Source organism: Giraffa tippelskirchi, chromosome 2 (assembly GCF_054371585.1).
Source record: "Giraffa tippelskirchi isolate mGirTip1 chromosome 2, T2T-mGirTip1v1.2.pri, whole genome shotgun sequence".
NCBI lineage: Eukaryota > Metazoa > Chordata > Mammalia > Artiodactyla > Giraffidae > Giraffa > Giraffa tippelskirchi.
In genome coordinates this window covers 61841263-61867952 of record NC_137276.1, presented here as the reverse complement: position 1 = coordinate 61867952, position 26690 = coordinate 61841263, and the positions used below count along the sequence as shown (strand labels likewise).

General features: G+C 47.2%; 2 protein-coding genes across 5 annotated transcripts in view; one reads left to right on the top strand and one right to left on the bottom strand.

The window, feature by feature from the left end:
• DUSP29 (dual specificity phosphatase 29) overlaps positions 1-10097 on the bottom strand; it is a 35218-nt gene extending 25121 nt beyond the window's left edge. The window contains exon 1 of the mRNA XM_081564777.1: positions 10021-10097. The gene's annotated coding sequence lies outside the window, so the exon portion shown is untranslated. The remainder of the gene's footprint in view (positions 1-10020) is intronic.
• The window catches only part of SAMD8 (sterile alpha motif domain containing 8), a 119412-nt gene that overhangs the window by 25150 nt on the left and 67572 nt on the right, over positions 1-26690 (top strand). For all 4 annotated transcript variants that reach the window (XM_081564207.1, XM_081564212.1, XM_081564234.1 and 1 more), the window contains one exon: positions 4687-4873. The gene's annotated coding sequence lies outside the window, so the exon portion shown is untranslated. The remainder of the gene's footprint in view (positions 1-4686; positions 4874-26690) is intronic.

Sequence of the window (26690 nt, the reverse complement as noted above, 5' to 3'; positions counted from 1 at the left end):
TTTACAATTATTAAATCATTTAATCTTAACAACCCTAAGAAATAGGTGCCGTGATTATCTTCATTTTGGAGATGAGGAACACTGTAAATTGAGGATGTTTGTAATATGTGATCTTAGTCTTCTGAGAAAAAAAATTGCCGTGGGCTTACCTGGTGGTCTAGTAGTTAAGAATCCACCTGCCAATACAGGGGACACAGGTTTGATCCCTGGTCTCAGAAGATCCCACATGCCGCAGAGCAACTGAGCCCATACACCACAACTACTGAGCCAGTACTGAGCCCACAAGCCACAACTACTGAAGCCTGAGTATCCTAGAGCCCATGCTCTGCAACAAGAGAAGCTACCACAATGAGAAATGCGTGCACTTTAACGAAGAGTATCCCCCACTCACTACAACTAGTTAAATTTCACATGTAGCAACGAGGACCCAGTGCTGCCAAAAATAAATAAATGAAGGAATAAATATTTTAAAGAAAAATTGCTGAGAGGGCAGAGGTCAGAGTGGAGGATACAGTGTGAGGAAGGGCAGGCCCCAGGGACTTGAAAAATGTAAAAACTCCCCGGGAACTTCAAAGACCAGTAGCATCCTATCTAAAGGACCCAGAGCACATCTTGAAGAGGCTTGCACTTATCAAAAATGGGACAGTTTGAACATGAATAATAAAAACAACTGCAGCTAATAGAAACACATCAAGCATTTAAGTTGTGATGATCCTTTAAAACAATCATTCACTGTTGGAAGATGCTAGGGAACCAGCTCATTGTGAAGACAGGTCAATAAACAGAATCTAGCATTTGTTGTTCCTTTCTGATACAAACTGTACTACTGGGTAGATGAGGGGAATTGTCTTTCATAGAAGAACTTTAATAGAGAAGGAAGAAAGCACCCTTTTACATCACCCGAGGAGCTAATGGACGTAGGAACTGAGCACTGACAGCTGCAACATAGGAAGCGACGATCAGACATTATGGGCCTTCTGATGGAGAAACACACCACCACTACCACAGAAGGCATTCCGCCAAAGGAAGAGCTGGATCTTTGATCAGAGTCCTCAAGAGTCTAAATCTAGCAACTGCTTTGCGGGAGATTCAGAGAACAGTTGAATTATACCTCGGGGTCTTATCTTTTAGAAATATGTAGTGAAATGTTCATGGATGAAATGATATAATGTCTGGGATTTGCTTCAAAAATAATAACACCGGAAAATGTAATAATATATTGTGTATGGGGTGGGGGGAATGGATAGAAGTGTGATGAGGCAGGATTTGCCAAGGATGAGGGCTGCAGGTAGTCACTGTTACTCTTTGAATGCATGAAATTTTACATTATTATTATTATTATTATTATTTTTTAGAAGAAAAGGGCTGAAACCACTGCCCTGGGAAGTTTAATTCAGCCAAGTTCACAGTAGATGAATTAAAGGATCACTGGCTAGCAGTGTCTTTGGTGATCATAGGAGGTCAGGATCTGTGACTTTCTTCTGCAGGACCCTGAGTGGAGGGGTGGGGGCAATGGGCTGCAGAGGCCTCTCTTTAGAGTCTGTGGAAGTGTGATCTAAAGGCTACCTCCCACAGAATCATCTGGCTCTTGCAGATTCCTGAGTTGGACCCTGAACCAGGGTGATGTCTGGGAGTCTGTATTTTAACGAACTCCCAAGTGAGTCTGATGCTAACTAAAGTTTGATAATAATTGCCAAAGTATGTGGTTCAAGAATCAAGGAGCTGTTGAGTCAAGAGAAGGGTAGGAAGGGTGCTCAATATGCTTTTCCATGTTCTCACTGAAGTGCAGACCCAAATCTTTAGCCCTGAATAAGGATGTGGGACTGGGACAAGAGGGGCTAGATAGCCTTTTGCTGGGGCTCCTTGAAGATGCTCCTTTGTGTTGTTTGCAGCCTCAGTGTCTGACATGTAAGAGGGAATCAGAAAGTATTTATTGAATGAGGGAATGGCTGAGGGAGTGAACGGAAGGAGTAAATGGATGACCGAGGGTGGTAATAAGACTGAGGGCTTGTGCTAGGGGCTTTAAGGAGCTGATGAGGCAGGAAGGAGCCTTGGGCTAATTTGGAGGAGGACGGAAGGTGAGTGAGGAGCAGAACACAGGATGGACAGTCCCCTGCAGTGGGGAGTTGGTCAGACCTGAACTCTGCTCTGGGGCATGGCTGCTGGCATTTGCAGTCACCAAGGGAGGTGTTATTTCAAGGAATGGATGGAAACATCTGTGGAGGAACCAGCACAGGCACCCAGTCTCCTGAGAGTGTAAGCACACTCTCCCTGCTACAGGCCTGAGGTGCTTTAATTTTGAGAGGTCTGGCGCTCAGCTTGTCCATGGCACCAGCTCTTCCTGTTTCACAGTGAGTCAAAGCTGGGAACTGAAATTTGAAGGTTTGAGCCATTTTGAAACCTGACTGCTACCAAAGTAGGCTTCGGAAGAAGGGATTTTAGGGAAATGCTGGGGTAACTGCATTCCAAACTCTCTGCCTGCCTCCTTTGATCACTGAAGCTGACCTCACCCTTGCTGAGGCTGGTCCTCCTTCATTATACTGTGGAAGGAGCCATCCCCATCCCTGTGCTGAAAGCCTCGGCTGGATTTCCAGACAGAAGCGGAAGTGGTGTGGTCTACCCAGAGCGGCTTGGCACGCAGAGGGAGCTCTGGGATCTATTATCCTCCAGCATGCAGATTGGATGGGGGTAGAGAACAAAGCACAGAGCCGTCCAGAAACCACAGACCTGTAATCTTTCCAAATCCTGAAGGCGGCTTGTGTGCATCTCTCTGCGTGGCTCCCAAATCTCTGAATCTCAGAGAGGCCAGGAGCGTCTGTTTCCCAGATCACAGCCAAAGTGGAAGGGGAAGACAAACCTGCTCTGTTTGGTTTCCATAGATTCGACCTAAAGATTAACTGCCAAGGTCTCGATGACACATACAATATCAATCACAGGCTAAATGTCATAATGAGAGCTGGGCAGGTTGTCAAGAGAGGCCTCCAGGTTCCTGTTACAGCTTCATATTGAAAGGTTTGGTCCCAGGAAATCAAATGTCAACTTGATGGCTACTTGGCCTTTATTTGCAGCATCAGCTTGCCTCTTCCCAAAGGATGATAGACTCGGGCTCCTTCCTGGAGGGGCCAGGCAGATAACACAGAGAAGTTAAGTTCATTGGGTGTTAAAGAATAAAACAAGCAAAAGCCCAATTATTGGCCTCAGGTAGGAGATATCAGGGAGTGGTGCGGACTGTGGCACAGTGGCGAGCAAACACCCCCACTGAAGGGGGCAGCAGCTTGCCATTCCATATGGGAATGCAAGCCCATATTGTTGGTTATTTTTATGAAAAGTCAGAAAGCCAGAGTTTTGTGGGAAATCAGCTGATTTAAAAAATTGAAGTCAGTAGGCAGCTGTACTAGAGACTAGCCTTGTCCTGTCCCATTCCTCAGTTTGGATCACTGCAGTGGACAGCTCTGTTATACATGAAAGACTTCCTCCCTCAAGCCCCTTTATTTCCCTGATTGAGGGTATTTTCTGGTCTTTGCACTGATACTGTTTGCTAGAGCACCTCACAAACAACTTGTTCTCAAACCTTGGTTTCAGGGTCTACCTTGGAGGGAACTCAACTAAGATACTGCTGATCTTAAAACATTCAAAGACACTGTGATAACAGAGAACGCAGAGACCGAGTGGTACTTGACCTATAAGGCCCAAGCACCATTTCCCTCTGTGAAACAGTAGCCTTGCTTTGAGAAACTATTTCCAGGAATAATCAAAATGGGGACCCCTCGTTAATCCTGACTCCATGTCAGACTTTTCAATGGTACAGCTTGTGTTTGATTAAAGGTTTCCCTTGCCAGTGAAGAAGGGCTAAAGGTGAATTTAGAAATATAATTTTGACACCATGATTTGACTTTATGTAAAAAAAAAAAAAATATGGAATTTGGGATTAACATATGCACATGACTCTATATAAGGTAGATAACCAGAGACCTACCATGTAGCACAGGGAACTATACTCTATGTCTTGTAATAATCTATAAGGGAAAAGAATCTGAAAAAAAAATATGTATATATATATATATTCTTTTATATAACTGAATCTCTGTGTTGTACACCTAAAACTAATGCAATATTGTAAATCAACTATACTTCAATTAAAAAAAAACTTTATGCATATTATATGTATATATGTATATATATATATATATATATATATATATATATATATATATATATATATATATATTTTTTTTTTTAACTAAGGAAAACACCACCAAATACTGGAAACAAGTGGCAGGACTCAGAAAGATATTTTTGTGTGCCTTCTATTTTAGGATTCTTTATAAATAATCATATTTTATAATAAATAACCACGTCTGTATTTTTTCACTGTGCTGGCCAAATAGAACAGTGTGGGCTGGAAGCTGCTTGTGACTTCTGATTTATGATTTCCACTTCATCTGACTTGCCTCCAGGGCCTGGCTGTTTCCTGGGGCTCCTATACCTCTCTGTCCCTCTCTCCCCACACTCACTGGCTGGTGGCCCTACTCTACTCTCACAGCCTCAGCAATCGCTGAGGACTCGGATCTACACATCTCATCCTCCCTGAGCTTTGCTTTCTTCTTTGATAAAATGGAACTGTAACAAGAGGGATGAAGATGCTTCAAAAACAAACACTTCACCTGGATTCTTTTGCTTTCTAAGGTGGAGGATGGAAGGAGCCCAGTGGAGAGATGCATCCTTCATTTCAGCAGGAAACTTAAATATCTAAGTGGACCCCCTTGAGCCTGCAGAGATTGGTCAGGTAGCCGTGCCCAGGAGTGTGAGCCACAGAACAGGCCTCCGGACTAACAAAAAAACACGATTGAAGGATCCTTTTGATGGGGAAAAGGTAAGTCCTAAAGCATATTTTGGAAAGTGATGGAGTGAACAAAGAGCTAAATTATTCTGTACAAGAAAGCAAGGGGAGTTCTGAGCCTCTAGAACATCCCCAGAGGGGGTGTGAGGGGACTGCTGTAGGGTGTGGGAGGCAGGGCTTGGGAGCCAGGTGAGGAGCATCCAGGGCACACAGCCACAGGATTCCTCAGAACAGGGATCCCCATGCTTAACTTTGTGGTTGCCAAGAGTCGGACATGGCTAAGTGACTGAACAACAACTGACTATATCAGTCTTCCCTAGTGGCTCAGTGGTAAAGAGTCCTCCTCCAATGCCGGAGACATAGGTTTGATCCATGGGTCAAGAAGACCCCCTGGAGAAGGAAATGGCACCTCACTTCAGTATTCTTGCCTAGGAGATCCCATGGACAGAGGAGCCTGGCGGGCTACAGTCCATGGGATCGCAAAAGAGTTGGACATGACTTAGCAACTAAACAACAACTGGCTATGTCAGCCCTCTCGTTGTCACCCTAAAACTTCAATGAAATTGTTAGATGGGACAGACTGCTGTGTTTGCTGTGGTTTTGAGAAATCAAAGGGGAAGAGGCTTGTGTTGGTGGAGAGAAGAGAGCAGAAGTTTGTGAAGCAGCGTGTATAGTCTGATTCTGTTCTTGTACAAAAATACATTTCACCAAAATATTAACACTGAGTATATGCTTATTTTTTTAATTAGTTTATTTATCTATTTTTTTTTAACTTTACAATATTGTATTTGTTTTGCCATACATTGACATGAATCTACCATGGATGTACATGTTTATTTTAGAATGATAAAATTATATGAGTTTATTCTTTTTTCTAAGGAGACATGTTTTCTAAAATCTCTTGTGGTGAACATATAATACTTTAGAGTGTATGGCAGGGGTCAAAAAGCCTGTGAAAATTCTATTTAAGAATTGTTCTGGGTGTTGTAGATGCGCTTCCTAAACCTGTGGGCTGAAGGCACAGAAAGGTGGCCTTCAGGACAAGGCCTAACCAGGTGTTCCTGACATGACATACAGCACTGAGCACCTTCCAGTCAATGTGAGTTTCCCAGAGGCAGGGCTACATCTTTCTTGAGCCCTCTGGTGGCAAAACCAGGCCTAGGTCATGTCACCGAGTCATTCTGGTCCCTCAGTGCTTCCCGGAAAACCAGAAGTGAGTAAAGTTTTGTGGGTTCTGAAGTGTACACAGTTTCTTTAAGAAAAAGAAAACCCAAGAGGTGCAGGGCCTTAGAAGAGGCTGGTGCAAGTGTAGGGTGTTGACTCTTTGGGGGTAAATATACCTCTGAAGGAAGCTGGCTTCCCAAGCTTCCCTTGGACTGGAGACAGACCTCTCAGATGGAGAGGGTAGCATCCATCTCCGTCCCTCGGGGCTCTCTGACTCTGCTGAGCCTGGTCTTAGTTTAGGCTGATTTGGCCAGCATCAGGGCTCCTTTTTGACTTCACCTCAGAAGTTAGGGGAGAAGGCAATGGCACCCCACTCCAGTACTCTTGCCTGGAAAATCCCATGGATGGAGGAGTCTGATAGGCTACAGTCCATGGGGTCGCAAAGAGTCGGACACGACTGTGCGACCTCACTTTCACTTTTCACTTTCATGCATTGGAGAAGGAAATGGCAACCCACTCCAGTGTTCTTGCCTGGAGAATCCCAGGGACGGGGGAGGCTGGTGGGCTGCCGTCTATGGGGTCGCACGGAGTCAGACACGACTGAAGCGATTTAGCAGCAGTAGCAGAAGTTAGGCCTGGCCCTGCTCACCCCTACAATCCACCATATCCCTCTGTTAAGTGCCAGGGCTGGGCTGGGCCAGAGAGGTCTCTGCCTTCTATGAGTTTCTGGTCTAGTAGAGCAGTTTATAATTTAGTCTTCTAAAAATGAATCCTCTTCCTTTGAAGGTACCCTGTATGTATGGACATAACATATTTACCTTCCTAAATGCGTTGGGCTCTTGAGGAAAGTTAGCCTGTGTTGCCTGCATACACATTTCTTCCATGACACCACCCAAGTTGGGCTTGGAATGTGCCTTGAAAGAAGGAGGAGAGTAAAAATGTTATTGTGGTTGGGAAAATTACTCTATTAGGAGAGTAATACCCACCACCAGGGTACGTGGAAGGGCAGAATTTGGCAGCAGTATATGTATATGAATATACATGTTTTTAATTTACCGCAAGTCATGCTTGTCTTTATGCATCTTAAATCTGTGAAAATGATCCCAACTCGGAAATAAAAGTTGTGGGATTTTTAAAAAATTAAAACCTGGACGTGAAAACCCTAGGAATTTTTTGTTGCCTGTAATTTAATTCCTGATATATCAGACACAACCCAAGTTTAACAGATTTTTCTTTTCCTTTTGGATTCTGGCAAATATGTTAATAGGAGGCAATTATGTGAATTAATGTAAAATCCTTTTATTAAAAAAAACAGAGAAGGTTTCATTTAAAGAGGTAATTTAATATTCCTTCTAAGATGGGGTTGATGTCATTAACTCGTTTGATTAACTCTTCAAATGGTTTCAAAGTGCTTCAGGGTGGTAATTTATGAACTCCTAATTGATTTTTTTCAGTCTTGGTTTGGCAGAGTTGGGCCTCCCGGAAACTGTGAGGAGGCTGGAGGGCCACATGCAGCTTCCCTCCCAGACAAGGGGGCCGGCCGGGGTTGACTTGACCTCCACAACCAGCGCTGTAGGGAAGAGGAGGCTCTGGCACAGGAGACCGCAAGAGCCTCTGACCAGACCAGTGGTGGTGTAAACACTGCAGGCAGTTACACAGCTCATGAATTCAGGAATAGATGGCCTTTTAGCCCCCCTCTTTTAAGGATCACTTCCCACTATGTGCCACCTCAAAATGTGAGGCTTCCTTGTGAGGGGGAAAGATGTGGGGGTAGACTGTGGGCGTGCAGCCCTCACCATGGTCTCACCACCACCACCCCCACTTGCCCATCCGCACCACTATCACTCACTAGGTCCATCTCTCTGTGCTGCGCAGAGGAGGCTCTAGGCCTTGGGAAGGCTGTAGACCAAGCTCCCACCTCTTACAGCTGCCACCACTGTGTTAGGAGCTAAGTTCTGAGCCCAGAATGTGTTAGGAACAGGGGTAGAGCTGTTTGGTGGGGCCAAAGGTCCCTGTGGGGGTAGTCATGGCAGACAGGATGGGGCATTAATACGTCTGAACATCCTCCTCTTGGTGATGGGGCTCCTTTGCTCATGGGTGAAGTACAAGCAGAGCTATGGGGAGGAGGAGAAAGGTCTCTCTCCACCTTGTTAATATCTGGTGCCCGTGCCAGGCTGTGATGAGACTTGATCCCCTGTTTGCTGTGGAAGTGGTGGGTCCAGAACCATCAAGGGTCACCTGCCCTGGAGTCTGGCGGAGAGGACACACGGAGCCCTGCCTCCTGACTCCAGGACCTGGAGTGGCTGTGTGCAGGCAGGAGTTGAGGCTGCGAGGGAAGCGAGTGAGGCGTCCCCCCCAGCCCCAACTCATGGGGTGGTACCCGAGCACAGTGGCTATGTGGCCAGGCTCTGAGGCACACTGGCCTCGCTGTGGTCTGGGCTGTGTGATGCTGAAAAGCTACTCCATGGCTTTGTGTCTCAGTGTGCTCATCTGAAGTGAAGGTGACGAGGCCCTTCCCTCCCTGGGCTGCTGCAGTTCCAAGGAGTAAATACATGACCATGTGGCTACTTAGAAGACAAGCTCTCCGAGCCATGCCTCACACGTGGTCAGCCAGGACCCCCTTGCCGATTCACAGGATTGCGCAGTGTCTGGAAAAGGCCAGCCCTGGCCCCAGGGAGAGCAGGCTGCCCCCTCCCCAGGTGGACTCAGCTGGGCATCACCAGGGTGACAGGAAACACAGCTAAGCCCCCGGCCTCAGAGCGCCCTCTGCCCCTTGTCCCCTGTGAGGTTGTCAGCAGCCACTGGAAATCCACCCTCCGTCAGGACTCAGGGTCCCCTCCAGTCCAGTGCCACCCTAGGACCAACATGGCCCCAGCAAGGGCTTCCAGCGCCCCAACCCCCTAGCATGGATCTGTTTTTGCCCCTGAAGAGCCTCTGACCTCTCCCTGACTCCTCAGACCCTCTCCCACCTCCACCTCCCCCTCCAGGGGGGAGGGGTTGTTCCCCTGTACAGGATTCAGCTCAGAAGCCCTTTGAGTGCTGTTGGCAAATGTCATTTGGTGGGAACAAAATGCTTCTGTTGTGAAGAGGACAAAGGCGAAGTCACGGTGGAAGGGTCAGGGCACAAGAACAGACCGAGTACAGAGCCCCTCAGATGCTGGGCCTTTAGTGGGGAGGCCTCTCTACACATACACCTTGCCCCTACACCCATCTTACTCGAGGGGCTTCCCCTTGGAATGTTCTCAGATTTCCTCAACACTCAGAGTCCCCCACTCCCAGCTCTTGGGTCCAGGCCCATGAGGGGCCACTGGGGCCACAGGACAAGGGCCCAGGGTCTAATGGGAGAGCTCTGGTCTGAGACACGGACATCGTCCCACCTTCCTGCCTACAGGCGCTGGTGTCTTGGTCCAGAGGCCAAGTTCCTCAGTGACCCAGTCTCCCCATCTCTACCAGAGCAATCATCCCCAACCCCACCCTCCCACCAGGACAGGAAAAAGCTTCAAAAATGGCCACTCTGTCCAAATGATGCTTGGGGTTACCGAGGACACAGGAAGCGTTCTCATCCCCAGGGTTTTGAGGACTTTGTTGTAATTTGTGCTGTCCCACACTTGATGTGAGTCACCACGGGTGTCTCCATTCTGCCTCCACCTCCTGCTGAGGTTTTTTTCCCCTCTACTGGCTAAATGGATAAATGCAGAACCTTGCTGGAATATGATATGTGATGCAATGCATCCAGTGCCTCAGAAGGGCCCGAAGAGATTTAACCCACCCTATTATCCTTTAAAAATGGTCATTGAACTGGAAGCTTAGATTTAGAGGAAGGGAAGTGGAGAAAATTTCTTGGGAGTCTTTAGGGAAAGACAGAGCAAGAAGCGTGTCAAACTGAGAGGATGTCAGCTGGTCTCTGCCGCTCCAGAGACCAGGTGGAAAGGGGTCCTCTGATCCCCACACCCGGGACCCCAAAGAACACTTGACTGAACCCAAGAGATGCCAGTCTCCCCATCAGAGGGCCTTACCTGTGCTCACTGGGTCCTGGCTGGGTCAGGAGGTGCTGGTCCGTGGGGCGTGTGGCGGCCGCACACCCAGCCACTCTGACTGGCATCCAAGAGCCTATTTTTAGGGTCAGATCTGCTGACGCTGACCTTGTGTGCTGCCCAGTCTGTGAGGAGACCCGTGGCATCTGCTTGCAAAATGATTTGCCAGTGTGACCTAAAACCCTTGACTTTGGCAGTCCTGGACCTGGAGCGCACATGCTTGTCCCCAGCCCAGACACGGAGGCAGGACATGTGGCCACCAACGCAGGGACAGGCAGGGGGATTTCCTGGCTTTGTTTTCTTGGGATGGATGAGGCCAGGTGCCTGCGGGGCCCTGCCTGGGGCTCTGTCCTGGAACAGCTGGAATGGGGGTGTTTTGCCTGCTGTCAAGTGCCTGTAGAAGGGTGGGAGGCCCCCAGCCTGGAGAACTCTCCACTCCAGTATTTTCTGGGAGTTTATGGAGCTGTCTCTGAGGAGTGGATGGAATGATTGCCACATCATGCAGGGTGATCAGTGAACCACATCCGGCTTCCAGAGAAACTGGAAGCTTGGGTTCATTTGCATTGTGTCCCTTCCTGCGAGACCTTCGGCAGGTGTCCAACCCATGTCTGGGCTTCAGTGGGGGAAAATAATCATAATGCCACCCTCTTATGTTGTTATGAGAGTTACATGAAATACAGTGTGGAAAGTATATAGCCAGTGCCTGATACATGCTAAACATTTTTAAAATGCTGAATGGTATTAGGAGGCCAAAAATATTCCCAGTTCAACAGTCATTCCCAGGTCTCTCAGCGATTCCTTCTCTCAGCCTCCCATCTCTTTGGCCCCAGCCTTCTTTGCTCCTAGGTCCCCACCACCACCCTTACTGCTATGGTCCTCTTTTTTAGGGCTGCAGGGATCGGAGGATAGTCCTGTCCAGGCTCCTCTATTTTTCTGGTAAAATCATTCCAAGTCTTCCTATAGTTCCTTTTAATGAGTGACTTGACTTTCCATCCTTTCCCGTCCTGTCACCCTTTTGGGGCATCCTTCAGTGTGTGAAGGATTAGGGGGAGTTTGAAGGGGGTCCCCAATCTCTCTACATCCTTCACTTAATAGGGTCTTCTTATGTTGGGGTCATTATATTGCCCTGTACAACTTTGTATTTAGCAAACCAAAACACAATTCGCATGTTTAACGACTGTCAGTTTCATGTAGAGCGATTATTTCTTCTAGTATTTTTCATTGCGAAACTGCTAAGAAAGATTTTGCTTTTATTGATTTCTTGGTGCAGAGAATATGCACAAGGCAGAGTACTCAGGATTTAAGCATACAAAATGTATTATGGAGGTCAAGCTGTCAGGGTCCACATGTTCCTGCTGTAATGTGCTGGAGTCAGAGCACCAGAGTCCGAGGCCCTTCTGCAATTGCCCTAAGATCTGGAAAAGTCAGAGATGCTGGAACTGAGGCTGAAGAAAGGTTTCCATCTAGCTGGGAGCCTGGGGGTCCAGTCCCAGCCTCAGTCCCAAACCCAGCCCAAGTTAAGGGCTGAGGTGGCAAGAGGAGCTGCTGAAGATGTAGATTCAGAGGAGGCAAAAATCAAATAGCTAAAGACATCTGGGATGGATAGATAGAGAGATAGATAACCATTAACAGAGCAAGGTAGTATTTCACACTGTCTAGAAGGATGGCCAAGAAAATAAAGCCAAGGAAAGATTGATGTGTGTTGCTGGATTATCACCTCCATTAGACTAGCCCCTAAATGCTGTGATCAGAAGACTGGTGACCCTCTCCCCACACCCTACGTGTTGCCAATCCTTCACACATGAAAGGATGCCCAAAGGAGAGTGACAAGGGTGGAGAAGAGTGGAAACAACATAATTAATTATGAGAAACTATAGGAACCCCTGGGAAGAGTTTATTAGAAAAGCGTGGTGGTGGTAGGAGACACCTGATCCGTCTTTTAGTTAGCTGAAGGGCTCACCTGTGAGAAACGACAGCCTTCTTTACCCAACTCTCAGAGCAGAACTCAGGCTGTGGGTGAATGCCCCAAGATCTGCCTGGTGTGGACGCAGCAAACATACCATTATGCCAGGATGGGAGCAAGCCAGGTAACTATCGGCTGGACTCAGAGATGTCTCTAAATGTTTAAGACTCCGAGGATAGCCCGCCAGGATTCTGTGCAACAGCAAGCTGCCCTAGTGCAGGCAAAATGTGATCTGTAGGAACAGCTGTTATTTTCATTGTAGCTTCTTAGGAACTTACATACATATGGAGGCACTTGACATAGGTTTCCTCCCAAAGCCACTGCCTTTTGTGACCCATGTGATTTTATTAGCAAATTCCTTTCTCCCAGAATCTCCCTCTACTTTCTCCATTTTCACATGCAAGTAGACACTGCTCTGGATCAGAATTCCACTTATGTGCAGTGGCAAGATATGGTAGGTAGAATACACACACACTCACACTCATGCACACGCCCACAAAGGTGTCCACATCCTAATGCCTGGAACCTGTGAATATGTTACAAGGCTGAGGGGAATAAAGGTTGCAGGTGGAATTAAGAGTGCCAATCACAAGATCTTAAAATAGGGAGAGTACCCTGGATCACCCAGGTGGGCCTGATGTAATCAGGACCTCTCTTCAAAGTGGGAGAGAGAGGCTGAAGAAGACAGTGAGTCCTTGTGAGAAGGACTAAACTTCCTATTACCGACTTTGGAGATGCAGGAAGGGGCCACAAACCAAAGAACAGGCTCTGGAAGCTAGAAAAAGCAACAGATTCTCCCTTAGAACCTGCCGAAGAAATGTAGTTCTGCCCATGCCTTGATGTAGCCCAGTGAGACCCATGTCAGGCTTCTGACTCCAGGACTGTATGCAGATCAGTGTTGCTTTGAGCCACTGAGTTTGAGGTGGCTTGCTACAGCAGCAGTGGCAGCAGCAGGAAAACTAGTATGTGATATTTGACTAGTACCTGACTTTTCTGGGTTGAAAAGATCCAGAGGCTTCTAGCGCTCTGTGGACACCAGAGTTTATGTGGACGCTGAATCCAGCCAGAGCCCAGGGAGAGGGTGCCCTCCCAGATGGAGCCCAGAGGGCCGAGGCCATATCTCAGTAGCACACCTGTGTAGTCTGATGGCTCGAGGTCCTCTGCTGTCCACAAAGGTCTTTCTTCTTTCATGTTAAGAAGAAAAGCAAACAGACTGAGGCCCGTGTTCTGCAGCCTGCCCAGAGCCCTCCATGGCATCTCCAAGGACTGCTGTCCTCTGAAAGGAGTCCAGTTAGGATGGCTCTCGTTTCTCTGGGTCAGTGTCCCTGTAGCCTTCTTGCCTCTGCACCTCACCGGCAGGTGCCCCCCTCCGCTCCTCCAACCTCACCCCAAGCTTGACACCATCCTCTTCTGTTCTTCCTCCAAAGCACCACTCACCCAGCACCATTGTGTGTGGCAGAGGGCGCCATAGCACAGAGCAGGGGACAATTCCAAATTCCATGTCTGAGCTCCTCAGTCTTAGGAAGTTGTTGGCTGGGCCCCACTCCCGGGGAATTTCTCCCTCTCGAGACATTTGTCCCTGTGCCTGCCATGTTCATGAGGCTCCTCGCTGTGTTCACAGTCATCGCAGCTTTCCTTTCCTCCCATTCTGGACCTCTCCCTCTCTCCTCCAGAGCTCCCTCAGGAACCTCCCAGATTCCTGCTCTCCAGTGATCATGCTGAGCAGATCAGCTCCCTCTTAGTCTCAGCCTCCCAAGCAGAATAAGCTAGGGGCCTCCCTTTCTTATCAAAAAGCCCACCATGGCATTTTCCCAGATAAGTCACTGTCACCCATCTGAGAGAGGAGTTTTTATTGACCCCCCTAGACAGCATCATCCACAGACCCTGGAAGAAGGAGCCCCTCGCTGAGCTTCTTTCTTAGAGATCCCCACCTCTGTCTCTCTCTCTCTCTCTCTGTCCCTCTCTGTGTCTCACGTACACACACGTGTTGAGATGCTGCTGAGCACTCATCTGAATGGCCTGACAGTGCCAAACCTGAGTAAGAATGTTGGGGATTGCAGTAACTGTTCTGTGTGTTGGTCATAGTGGTGGTGACACAACTATACGAATTTGTCGGTAAAGACAGAGTGAACTTTGCTGCGTGAAAGTTTAAAAATTAAAAAGGATGTGGGCACCTCGTTCACCCAGGATCTGGCTCTTCTCATGGGCACCCAGTGACCCGTAACTCCATCCACTTTTGTGATTAACGCCATGTAGGCTGCAGAGAATGTGCTTGCCTTTCCCTTACTCAGTGTCCTCAGAACGAAAAGTGACTGAGTCTGAATTCTGTGAAGGTTGGTGGGTTGTGTCACTGCTAACTCGGGGTTCCAGAGAGGATTGGAGCTGGGGAAGTGGGACGGCTTATCCTGCTGAATCAGTCGTCGGCTCAGCAAGCACACAGGCCCGGTAATGCTGAGCATCCATTGTGTCTGTGTTCTGCTCCAGGGCTCTGGAGGTGACCTGGTATTAGTGCGGTATTCCCAACAGTCACACAACAGCTGAGGGATATTTTGGTGTGTTAAACAATTCATAGACTTCTTTAGAGCATATATATTATATGCAAGTCTAGATGTAATGTGAAGCAAAATGCCACTTCTTTACATTGACTACTAGAATTGTCCATCATTTTGTTTTTGTAACAGTTGTTTATAAGATTTAACAAAGCTTTCAAAGAAGTGTTAAGATTTTGGGGTTTATTTAGATCGTTTTGATTTAAAACTTTGATATAAAGCAATTATATATTCCTTTTTACTTTTAATGGAAACTTTGAATGTTTTAAAAAAAACTCTTTTGAAAATACATGTGGAGATGTTTCTCATGTTTTATTTTCATTTAATTTGCATTTTGATAAAAATTTCTTTGTTCACTTTGAATTGTCCCTTTTATTTTATTCTTCAGATCAGCACTGTCTAAAAGATATATAATGCAAGCCATGTTTGCAACTTAAAATTTTCTAGGGGGAATTTGCTATGGCCCAGTGATTAGTACTTGGTGCTTTTACTGCCACGGCCCTGGGTTCAATCCCTAGTCGCAACTCAGCCAAAACTTTTTTTTTTCTCATAGCCACATTAAGGAGTAGAAAGAAACAGGTGAAATTAATTTTAATAATGTATTTTATTTAACCATACCCCAAATATTACAGTGTCAATATGTAATCAGTATGAAAATTATTGAGATATTTGACATGCTTTTTTCTATATGAAATCTTTGAAATCTGAATATCTTACACTTATAACACATCTCATCTTGGACCAGTCACATTTCAAGTGCTCAACAGCCCACGGGCCTAGGGGTTCCCATACTGGGCAACCCAGGTCACTGAGAGTGAGACAAGACCTTATGCTGATGGGAATCACAATGGGGGTTTCCATCTGTCCAGGCCTGACCTACCTCCTTCCAGCCCAGGTTGTCCCCGGTGTGTGGGTGCCTTGAAAGTTTCTGTGACTCTCCAGGGAGCTTGCTGGCAGCCAGCAGGGCCATGTCTGCTGTGGAGCTGTCACTCTTGACTTTGATGGCCTAGCGATGTGAGGACTTCGTGTTTGGAGAGAAGACCTAAGGGCCGAGGATGTTTCTCTGAAATTGATACCTCTGTTTATCTGCTTGGCTGTCAAAATACTGGGAGTGCCTGCTGCCAACCTCCTCCTGGGGGGCTCTGGAGCCCTGAGGACCCAGGGCATGGGCTGTAGGTCAGGGTCCCCCTAAGACCCCCTTTCCCAGATGACTGCTGTTTGAGCCCTGCTTGAGTCTGTCAGTGATCTCAGCAAATGGGTAAATTGTGTCTCTATTAGCACCTCTGTCTGCATGCCAGGACTTGTTTATTTTACAGATAGATGGCTATTTCCTCTTCACAGCCTGTTAGTGCATCAAAGTAACATTGATGAGGCTTGACAGTGTGATTATTCATGTGTGGGAGGCAGGAGAGTGGAGGAGGAAAGGGCATGTGCTTGCAAAACAGAAGGACTTGGGTTCAAATCCTGCCTCTGCCACTTAACTCTGAGCTAGTACAAGTCCCTTAGCTTCCTTGAGCCTGTACATTCTATCTAATAACAGGATTTACCTATGGGGTTACCATGCAGATTAAATAAAATGATGCATATGAAGCCCTTGGCTTGGAGGAAGCAACCATTACACACTAGCCATTGCTGTTGTCATTCTCCCTCAACTCTGATTGTTTTTATCTCCCACCGGATAGATTAAGAAGCCCCTGCTGCTGCTGCCGCCAAGTCGCTTCAGTCATGTCCGACTCTCTGCGACCCCATAGACAGCAGCCCACCAGGCTCTGCCATCCCTGGGATTCTCCAGGCAAGAACACTGGAGTGGGTTGCCATTTCCTTCTCCAATGCATGAAAGTGAAAAGTGAAAGTGAAGTCGCTCAGTCATGTCCGACTCTTCACAACCCCATGGACTGTAGCCTACCAGGCTCCTCCGTCCATGGGATTCTCCAGGCAAGAACACTGGAGTGGGGTGCCATTGCCTCCTCCTAAGAAGCCCCTAGAGAGGATTAAATGAACCAACCATTAGGTTGGGAGCTGAAACCTCCACTGTGTGCTTCATTTGTTTATTGAAGTGATGCCCTACTCTGAGTCCAGGCCCTGTCCTTGGAGCAGGAAACCAGGGCCTGCCCTGGATGAGCTCATTGCCCAGTGGAAAAACAGAAACCTCTGAGCACACACCAGCAGCATGAGAGCCGAGGGCGATGATGGGGGTGCACAAGGGCCCGGGGTTGCCCAGAAGAGCTGGGAAACTCAGTACAAATGCTCAGAGAAGGCCAGCCTTGGCATTGGGGGAAGAAGGCTAGATGGGAGCATCTGTGGTAATGTACTGGTTATCCATGAACCCAGCAGGCACTCAACAAACACTCACTGCACAGAGAGTGCTATTACTCCAGACTGTCAAGGACGTTTTCAGTTCAGTGCCAACCCACGCAAGTTTAGTTATGACAGGTATCTTGTGCCATTTCCAGTTAGATTTGGGGGCATTGTCTGGGATGGGAAAATACACACACACTCCCATGTATCAATATATAAATATATACACACGTGTATATACAAATATAAATATGCACACCCATATGTATACACATAGATACACATGTGAACCAGTGAAGTTGTCATGTCTGACTCTTTGCCATCCCATGGACTGTAGCCTACCAGGCTCCTTCATCCATGGAATTTTCCAGACAAGAGTACTGGAGTGGTGTAGACATATGTTAATATATGGGGGCTTCCCCAATGGCTCAGTGGGTAAAGAATCCACCTGCAATCAAGAGATACAAGTTTGACCCCTGGGTTGGGAAGATGCCCTGGAGAAGGAAATGGTGACCCACTCCAGTATTCCTGCCTTGGAAATTCCATGGATGAAGGAGCCTAGTGGGCTTACAAAGTCCATGGGGTCACAAAGATTTGGACAAGTTTAGCAACTAAAATAACACCACTGCCACATCTATCTATAAGCTGAACTGAGCTCAGTTTAGGGAGGAGTTGACTCTGACACGGTGTGTGCAGTGGACCTTTAGTTATGAGCTGAAAAGGGACAGACTTCACCAGGGATCGTTTTAAGAAAGAGATCTTAATGAAGGGACTACATACAGAGTGTGAGTAGGGTTAAGGGAACAAGCCAGGGATGCTGAAGCAGCCAAGCAGTAGAAAGCCATGGGCTACAGATGTGCCCGTGACCCAGCTTCCACCAAGCAGACGAGAACAACACTCTCGGGGCTGGCAGAGCAGCGAGGTGGAAGGCACCAGGGTCCCTGCATGACCCCTTGGAGCTGAGTCTGCTAACCAGTCGGGACTGCCCACCTACCTTTGAACAGTGACACCAGAGAGGAATAAACAGTCACTTAAGCCACTGTGTTTTGGAATCTCTCACAGTAACCTAGTCTAGACCCTAATGCTTTGAACAGCTAGTGGTTACACCAGAGTGAAGAAGAATGAGAATGTTGGCATATGAGGGCCTGTAACCATGGGGCCTTGTGGTCATGGAATGGAGTTTGGATTTTATGCCAGGGAGGGGCCTGCTCTGGTTGTCCAGGGAAGAGATGCTGGTGCCTTGAGAGCTCAAGGGTGGTAGTGACAAGGTTTTTTGAGAAGTTAGATTCCAGGTATGTTTTGATGGCTGATTGTAAAGAATTACCTGGTGAATTTGACTTTGAGGTATTTGTTGTGAAATGAAATGATATAAAGTACTTAATTAACACAGGCCTTAGCACATTGTAGACTTCCCTGGTGGCTCAGACGGTAAAGCGTCTGCCTACAACGTGGGAGACCTGGGTTCAATCCCTGGGTCGAGAAGATCCTCTGGAGAAGGAAATGGCAACCCACTCCAGTATTCTTACCTGGAAAATCCCATGGATGGAGGAGCCTGGTAGGCTACAGTCCATGGGGTTGCAAAGAGTCAGACATGACTGAGCGACTAAACAAATTTAGCACATAGTGGTGCTGTTGTTTTAATAAAGGTTCTCTGACTTTGATGATGTAACTTTTCCCTGCACAAGTTGCTGATGAATCTCAGGAAAGAAGCTCATGTTTTCTTAAGCAGCTTCACTACTTTGGTGTCTGGTCACACAGTCTCAGACTTGTCCTTGAGGCCAGTTCTCAAGGAGGGGCATCAGGTGTGCCCAGGACCTGAGAGACCCTCACTGCTACAGTCAGTCTGGCTTAGAGTGGGTGGAAAATTCACACACTCTGCCCTTTCCAGAGCACCTCTCATGTGCTGGGCAGAGTTCTACAAGAGCAGGGAAAGCTAACAGCAAGATATGCTACGTCACTGTCCTCATGTTGCTATTCTTCTTTTCGCGGGGATGTACAAAGGAACTGAAGCATCTTTGTTTATCTTTAGCTCTTCTAACCTTCCCTGCAAGCTCCCTCCCCACCTGCTGGGAATTGCAGACACCTAAATTTGCTAAATAATAACATCCCAGCTTCCCAGTTAAAAGCTCAAACTCAGAATCCTCTTCAGTTGTGCAAGCCAGACTGTGGGTATATTGTAATATGGATTGTGGATGTAGTACATCAGGGTTTGCTGCAAGAGCCATAAAGGTGGGGAAGGAGCCTTGATGCTGTGGAACCCCTTGAGCCTGGCTGCTGCTCATGTTGGGCAAAATGTCCACCTTCCAGAAAAAATAAGTAAAGAGCAAGGCACTCTCTATACCTTTCACTTCGTCCCTGGGACCATGTCTTAGAGAATGGAGGTCACTGCTCCTGCCCCTCCTCTAGTACTTACTCTCTCCAGTCACTCACTTCCTTTTTCTTTCTCACCGGAAAATCCTCTGGGCCTTCTCTTACTGGATTTGGCCTCTTTTTCCCGTTTGTCAGGGGCTGTAAAAGTGAAGTGACTTTCCAGGTAGGGTTGACTAATTTACAAATACATTTTTATTTTAAGCATCTCCTCTGTGGGCTTCCCTCGTGTCCCAGTGGTAAAGAATCCACTGCCAATGCAGAAGACTTGGGTTCGATCCCTGGATTGGGAAAATCATCTGGAAAAGGAAATGGCAACCCACTCCAGTATTCTTGCCCGGGAAGTCCCATGTACAAAGGAGCCTGGCGGGCTGCAGTCCACAGGGGTCATAGAAGAGTCAGACATGACTTAAGAGACTAAACAATAAGAACAAATGTCCTCTACAATATTTGGGACATATTTATAATAAAAAATTATTTGTTGTTTATCTGAAATTCGGATTTAACTGGTGTCCTATATTTTATCTGGCAACCCTACTTCTAAGCAACTTGTTTATGGGGGAGATGATATAAAAACACAGCCATTGAATATTTTCAAAATATTATGCCTGATATAAGGCTTTATACCTGCTGCCTCTTGGCTGGACAGACTGGCCTTCAGAAAGAAGGAGGCTGCCCCCCACCTCCTCTATAGCGTGGGCTGTTCCCAGTTCCTCAGAGGAGCCCATTGTGTGTGTGTTGTATGGAGAAGGCAGGGGAGACCATAAAGCAACCAATTTTGGCTTCCTGCCCTCCCCCAGTCCTCTGCCCATCACACCAGGCAGGCTTCCCTGGGAAGTGGGTAGTCCCATCCTGCTGGCAAAGCTGTTGCTTATCTAGAACTTTTATGAGCACATTTTTATTGAGTTGTAATTGGAACAAAAAAAAAACCTCCAAGACATTCCAGATTTTTCTCATAAGCCTGCTTCAAGCATGTGCGTGTGTGAGTGTGGGAGGCATTTAACTTTTCTCTCTTCTTCCCTAAGTTAAGGACCAGAATAAAGATGAACTGGGGGTCTGGAGAGCCTGTAAAACTCTTTTCATTAAGCAAAAATTCTAGGGTTTGGATAACGAGGCTTTAGCTAAGAGGGCTGCATTTATCATTACAGTCTAATATCCTAATGTAAGTTTACAACAATATCTAAGAAACTTATATGTAATAGAATACAGAGCCTCTTATATGTGTAAAACTCCTTGACAAAAGTGTATAAATCATATACATCTAAAAGAATGAGAAAGTAAATCCAGATGATGGCCTCTTAGAAACGGGCTGGTGGTGACCACCTCACTGGGCCCCATTGCTGTTCTGCAAAGTTAATGAAAAAAAACTGCATCTCTCTTGGGGCCTGTGTGACCAGGCCTCCCCTCCCCAGCCAGGAAGGATGGAGATCCAGATATTCCTTCCCAAGGCTCCTGGCTTTCTCAGCAGGAAGGAAAGAAAGACAAGCTTTTGTGGAGGACTTACTGTGTGCCAGGCACTGGGCTGCTCCCCTGTTTCCATCATCACAAGAGCCCTGTGCAGTGTGGCATCTGTCCTGCTTTTGCCCTTGAGGAATGTGAGGTTCAGAGCAGCTGACTGTCAGTCCAGGCTCACGTAGCGGGTTAAAGGATGGAGTCTGAATGGAAACCCGTGTCCAAGACTCCTGTTCTTCCTGCCACCCCATTCCCATCCCGGGCCGCTCAGCTCAGCAGTGGTAGTGTCTGTTGTAATCTCCTTGTCTGGAGATGTATTGCTGCTTCTAAGAGGCACAAAGCCGGACTGAGAGTGAGAGGGGTAAGGCCAGCTCCTTCTGTGCTGTGGCTGTTTCTGCGACAGATCTGCCTCCACTGACCCATTGTCCTGCACAACTCATTTTTCTCAGACGATACCAGGGGTCTGATGGAAATTCAGGAAGGAAATAGTTGAGGTTCTTTCAGGGACCCAAGGATAAACTCACTCTCCAGTGACCTCAGGGATTCATTGTAAGAATACACTGGAAAACAAGGAATCTCCTGGAGAATGGGAGTGTCTCCCAGGATATACTATAACTTCAGTGACCAGGTTTACGTGGGGTCTCATCAACTGTCAGCTGCTCTTCACTCCCAGGACAGAGCACCCATCAATGGCAGCCTCTTATATCAGACCAGTCCATAGGCCTCTGACTACCTGAGGGTCAGGAAAATAACAGTTAAGACCAGTTTGGCTGCAAGGAACAAAGCCTTGAAAAACAGGGACTTAACCAAGACAAACATTTCTTTCTCTCTCATGTAACGGGGGTGTGGAGGCAGTGGAGTCCAGGACTAGGAGGGATTGCAGAAAATCCCATTCTCACCCTTAAGTGGGACACACATTGCCCTTCAGGGAGACTTATCAGAAGTTCCACACAGTAATTCACTACATCTTATTGAATAGAACGTAGTCACTTGGCCAAAGTTACCTACTAGGGAGGTTGAAAAATGTTCTACTTTGGCTGGGTGCATTGCCACCCAAGCTAACAATTGAGGTTCTTCACCGAAGTAAAAGGGGAGGATGGACATGGGGAACAAATTGAAGGCCATGCCCAGGTGCCCACCCTGGTGCAACCATCTATGGCTAGGACAGCAGAGCTGTAGAGTCATATGGTACGGAGTGTGTGACACCAGGAATCCCTCGGAAAGAGGCACTGATGTGATGGGGATCTTTCATGGGCTGTACAGAGTGCTGTGTGGGATGGTCTGTGAGGGACCATGAGAGCCCCTTCACCCCACCCCCAAGTTTCCCCTTTGTAGTCCTGCCTGCAAGTTCAACAGTCAAGTGAAGATGTGCCTTCCTAGCACCCTTGTGATCCTGGGGAAATTAACCTGCCCTCAGTTCTTTATACTCACATGTGTATTTTCTCATGTCTGCTTAATGGGCAACCCTCCACTGTAGTTGCTACCAGAATCAGGAGGCTCTAGCAGTCAACAGCACTAAGCTAGAGCCCCGGAATGCTTGAAAACTAGTCTGATGGAGTCCCAGTTATGGGTTCCAGGAACCCCAATGTGCCCCTAGAGGGTACAGGAAACAGAATACCTGCACAGGGCTGTGAAAGGGGAAGTGTTTCAAGGGATGGGCTGATGGAAAGCTCTGAAGTAGCGGCTGGGATGCAGGAAATCTCAGAAGAGGGGAGATTCGAGCAACTCCCGAGGAGAGAAGTCCAGGCTAACCAGACATCAGATGGCTCAAGGAGCATGGATAAAGAGATTAATGCAGAAACCTGGGGGCGTAACCTGTTAGAGCGGAGTGATCTGGGGAAAGGGAGAACGCTGGTAGCCCATTCCTCCTGCCTGCCAGGGACGGGGGTGCAGGGTAGCTAGTGGTGGGGTAGGGTATTTCCCTTTGAGTTTTCCTCAAACCAGGTTTCCCCAAGGCCCCAGTGGCTACAGAGTTCATACTGCAGCTGCCCTGGGGAGGAAGTGGAGGAAGCAAGTGTCAAGGCCAGGCTGGGAACCAGAGGCCAGCAGACCCACAGGGGCCTCCTGGGGGCCAGGAAGTCAGCAGGAGTGTGTTTGCCTGGAAGTTAGGCAGCTGTAGCTTAGGACAGAGCTTGGGAGAGGAGGGGCATGTTCCATTCCTGGCAGCCTCCCCACCTTGTCCACCACAAAGCCTTTACCACCAGCATTCCTCCTGGGCCTCTAACCATCCTCTGGTCTCCAGTGGGGATCTTGGCAGAGAGAAGCCAGGGCTTTACTGTCATCTGTCCTTCCCTGTACTGTGATGTTACCTTCATGCACCCAGCACCTGGGTGGATTGATGTGACTGCTCTGTCCTTTTTTCATTCACCTGTTCCTCCAGAGGCTGATTTAGTGGTTAACAACTGGAACTTCTGCTCAGACTGGCTCTGCTGCTGTTAACCTGTTGATGTATAACAAACTACCCCAAGTGTTTGTGGCTTGAGAGCATTTTGTTTTATCTCATGATTTTGTGGGTTCTTAATTCGGGCAGGTTCAAGTGGACTGTTCTTCTGTTCCACATGGCACTGACATGTATTCTGAATTCTGAATGGTATTCAGTTGGCAGGTGTGCTGATCTGAAAGGTCCAAGAGGAGGTCACTGTAATGTCTAGGGTCTCGGCTGGAAGGCTGGACTCAGCAGGGCCAGTCAACCAGTTCACCTATTCATGGATGCTCCAGCCTCATGGCCTTGGGGGAGTCAGATGTCTTGTGAGGTGGCCCTGGGCTCCCAAAGAGAGTGTTCCAAGAGCTCCAGGCAGAAGTTTGTGAGGCACCTTATGACCCAGCCTTAGAAGTCCCAGAATATACCACCTCTGCCCCAAATTCCAATGGCAAGCAAATCACTAAAGACCAACACAGAATGAAGGCTCAGGAAGTGTTTAAGAAAGTAGGCTTGCTGACTGAGTTTGTAGTATGGTTCTACCACTGCTAGCTAAGTGTCCTTGAGAAAGTTTACTTAAACACCCTTTGAACCTCAGTTTCACATTTGTAATATGGGAATATTAAAAATAGTATCTACTGCTATGGCTTATGAGAATTAACGATTATGTATATCTCATATCAGTGCCTGCTCTGGGAACACCTACTCATGATCACCAGTATGTGCAGTTTCCTTTTCTCCTTGGGCAACCTGCTAGACCACATTTCCCAGCCGCTTCTGCAGTTAGGTGTGATGTGGCTGAGTTCTGGCCCTGGGAACTAGGGGGGAAGTGATCTACATCCTCCTTTCTTGCTCCCGCTTCCACCCATCAACTTGTGTTCTGAGAGATAAATAAAGCTTTGTTTGTCAGAGCCACAAGCCTGCTTAATGCTCAGGTATATAAGCTCTCAAAGTTAGCTGCTATCTGGCTTAACCTCTCTGCACTGATGTTCTTGTCTGTAAAATGGGATGATAATTGGACTTACCCCATAGGGTTGTGAGGATTAAATGAAATGTACAGTTGACCTTTGAACAAGGTGGTTAGGGGCACAGACCCTCCCACAGAGTTGAAAATTCATGTATATAACTTATAGTTGGCTCTCCTAATACAAAGTTCCTCTGTTTCCATGGTTCCTCCAGATCTATATCACCGATTCACATTGGTGGATTCAACCAACCATATATCGTATAGTACTAAAGTATTTACTATTGTAAACAACCTGTCTGTAAATGTACTTATGCAGTTCAAACCTGTGTTCCTCAAGAGTCAGTTGTACAGTTTGACTGACTGGCCTAGCTTCCCTTTGATCATAGTTATTTCATCTAAATTCTATAAACTGGTCATCATTACCTTTTTTCTTGATGCAAGATTAGCCATAATCAAGCCTGTTGAAGGTTTTCAAAGGATAACAAAAATTTGCAATATTTTAGGCCTAAAACAAATAATGGGGTTCCCTGATAGCTCAGTTGGTAAAGAATATGCCTGCAAAAAAAAAAAAGAATCTGCCTGCAATGCAGGAGACCCCGGTTTGATTCCTGGGTCAGGAAGATCCGCTGGAGAAGGGATAGGCTACCCACTCCAGTGTTTTTGTGCTTTCCTTATGGCTCAGCTGGTAAAGAATCTGCCTGCAATGTGGGAGACCTGGGTTCGATTCCTGGGTTGGGAGGATCCCCTGGAGAAGGGAAAGGCTACCCACGCCAGTATTCTGGCCTAGAGAATTCCATGGACTGAGTGACTTTCACTTTTTCAAAGCAAATAATAATGGCATCATTTAAATTCAGAATATTTCCTAAAACCCATTTGTTGATGGGCTTCAAAAGCTAAATATAGAGAATAGGTTGTCTCTCATTTTAAAAGTTTAGTCAATTTATATTTTTTAACTAGGAAATAGTTTTAAAATACCAGAAAAAGAAAAATCAGATATCTATACTCTCATAACTCGATATTGTCAAATTTTAACATTTTGCCATATTTGATTTGTTTTTTTCCTAAAGAAATAAAACATTAAAAAAAAAAAGAAATAAAACATTATGGTGAAACTGAAAAAACAAGAGATATGTAATGTATCTAATATACTCAGCATAGTACCTGGCATACACAAAGCAATCAGTACTTGTCAACAAATTGTAAAAACTTTTTATTTTGAAATAATTTTAGATTTATAGAAGTTATAAAGATAGCAGAGACATTTCTTAGCTACCCTTCATGCAGCTTCCTCTAAATGTTAACTTCTTATATAACCAAGGTCCAAATTCATGGTCTTAACAATACCTCACTTCTTTCACGAGCCTGCTCCATAGAACAGGAGGAGCAGATGCATCATCACAGACTTCCTGGGCCAAGTGTGGCAGGCAGGAAGGTTTCCTGGTGGAGGTGCCAGTCCGGAGCTCAACCTCTGTTTCCTTGGGTGCTCTGGGGCATGTTTGGCTTTCCCTGCCTTCTTCCCCCCATATCCCCAGAATCTGAGTCCAACCCTTAGAGTCCCAAGAAGGTAACCTGCTGAAACAAATGCCCCAGGCCCAGGGTACGGCTCTGTTCCAGATTCAAGGTGCTCCACCCAGCCAGCAAGGGCCAGCTGCGTACAGTTATAGACCCGGATGTTGATTTAGAGCCTGGTTTCTGGAGCCACTATTTTGGATCCTGCTGACCATGCATGAGCAGGAAATAGCAACAAGGGCTGAGCTGTCAGGCAGAGCAAGGGGATCCAAGAGAATTGGGGGTGGGCAGGCTGGGCTACAGGGTGAGGATTAGCTTTGTCTGCTCTGGAGAATTATAGGCCTCACTAACCCAAGGGAAAAGCCGAGAAATTCTCCATCCTGCCCGGTTGGGCACAGACTTCTTCTGGGACATGTGTTTACCTTTTGGAAGAGGCCCAGAGAGCACCTGAGGCAGCCAGCTGGGACTAGGAACAAGTGCTGCAGGGAGGAGAATGGGGAGCTGCTGGGCAGTACCTGTCCTTCGCGGCCAGAACCCAGAGATCCTGGATCCAGTAGGCAACATCCAGCCTCATTTTAGCTTCTCTGAACCTAAGTTTGTTCATCTATAAAATGGGGATATTAAATCTCTGTGACACAGAGAGGGCTGTATGTGTTTGTATGGTTTATAAATTGCAGGAGTGAGTGGGTCCTAAAACACATCCTATGCTCAGCTCCCTGAGTTGAGCACCGTGACGTGGAACTAGGTCTACTGGTTTGGTCAGAGGCAACCCTTTTTTTGATTTGCAACAAAGGAAAAGGACTTGCCCTCTGGAAATAGAGCAGATGGTAGAGAAAGATACAGACTCCTTAAGCCCCCAGGAGAGGGTAGGGCTGTCCCCAGAAAGCCTTGGCAGGGGAGCAAAGAGAGAGGTCAGAGGTGGCCCAAGGAGACAAGATGAGCTGGGAAGAGGGTGTCAGGGTGACCAAATGGTGAGATGCCGTGGCAGGTGGAGCTGGGAGGCGAGGAGCTCCCCTATGGAGGCAGGCCCAGTCATGGGGCCAGGTGGGGATCCACTCCCCCTGGTGGCCCCCGTAGAGAGGGCACAGTAACACAGAGCTCTCCCTGAGGGTAGGGCTACAGCCAGAG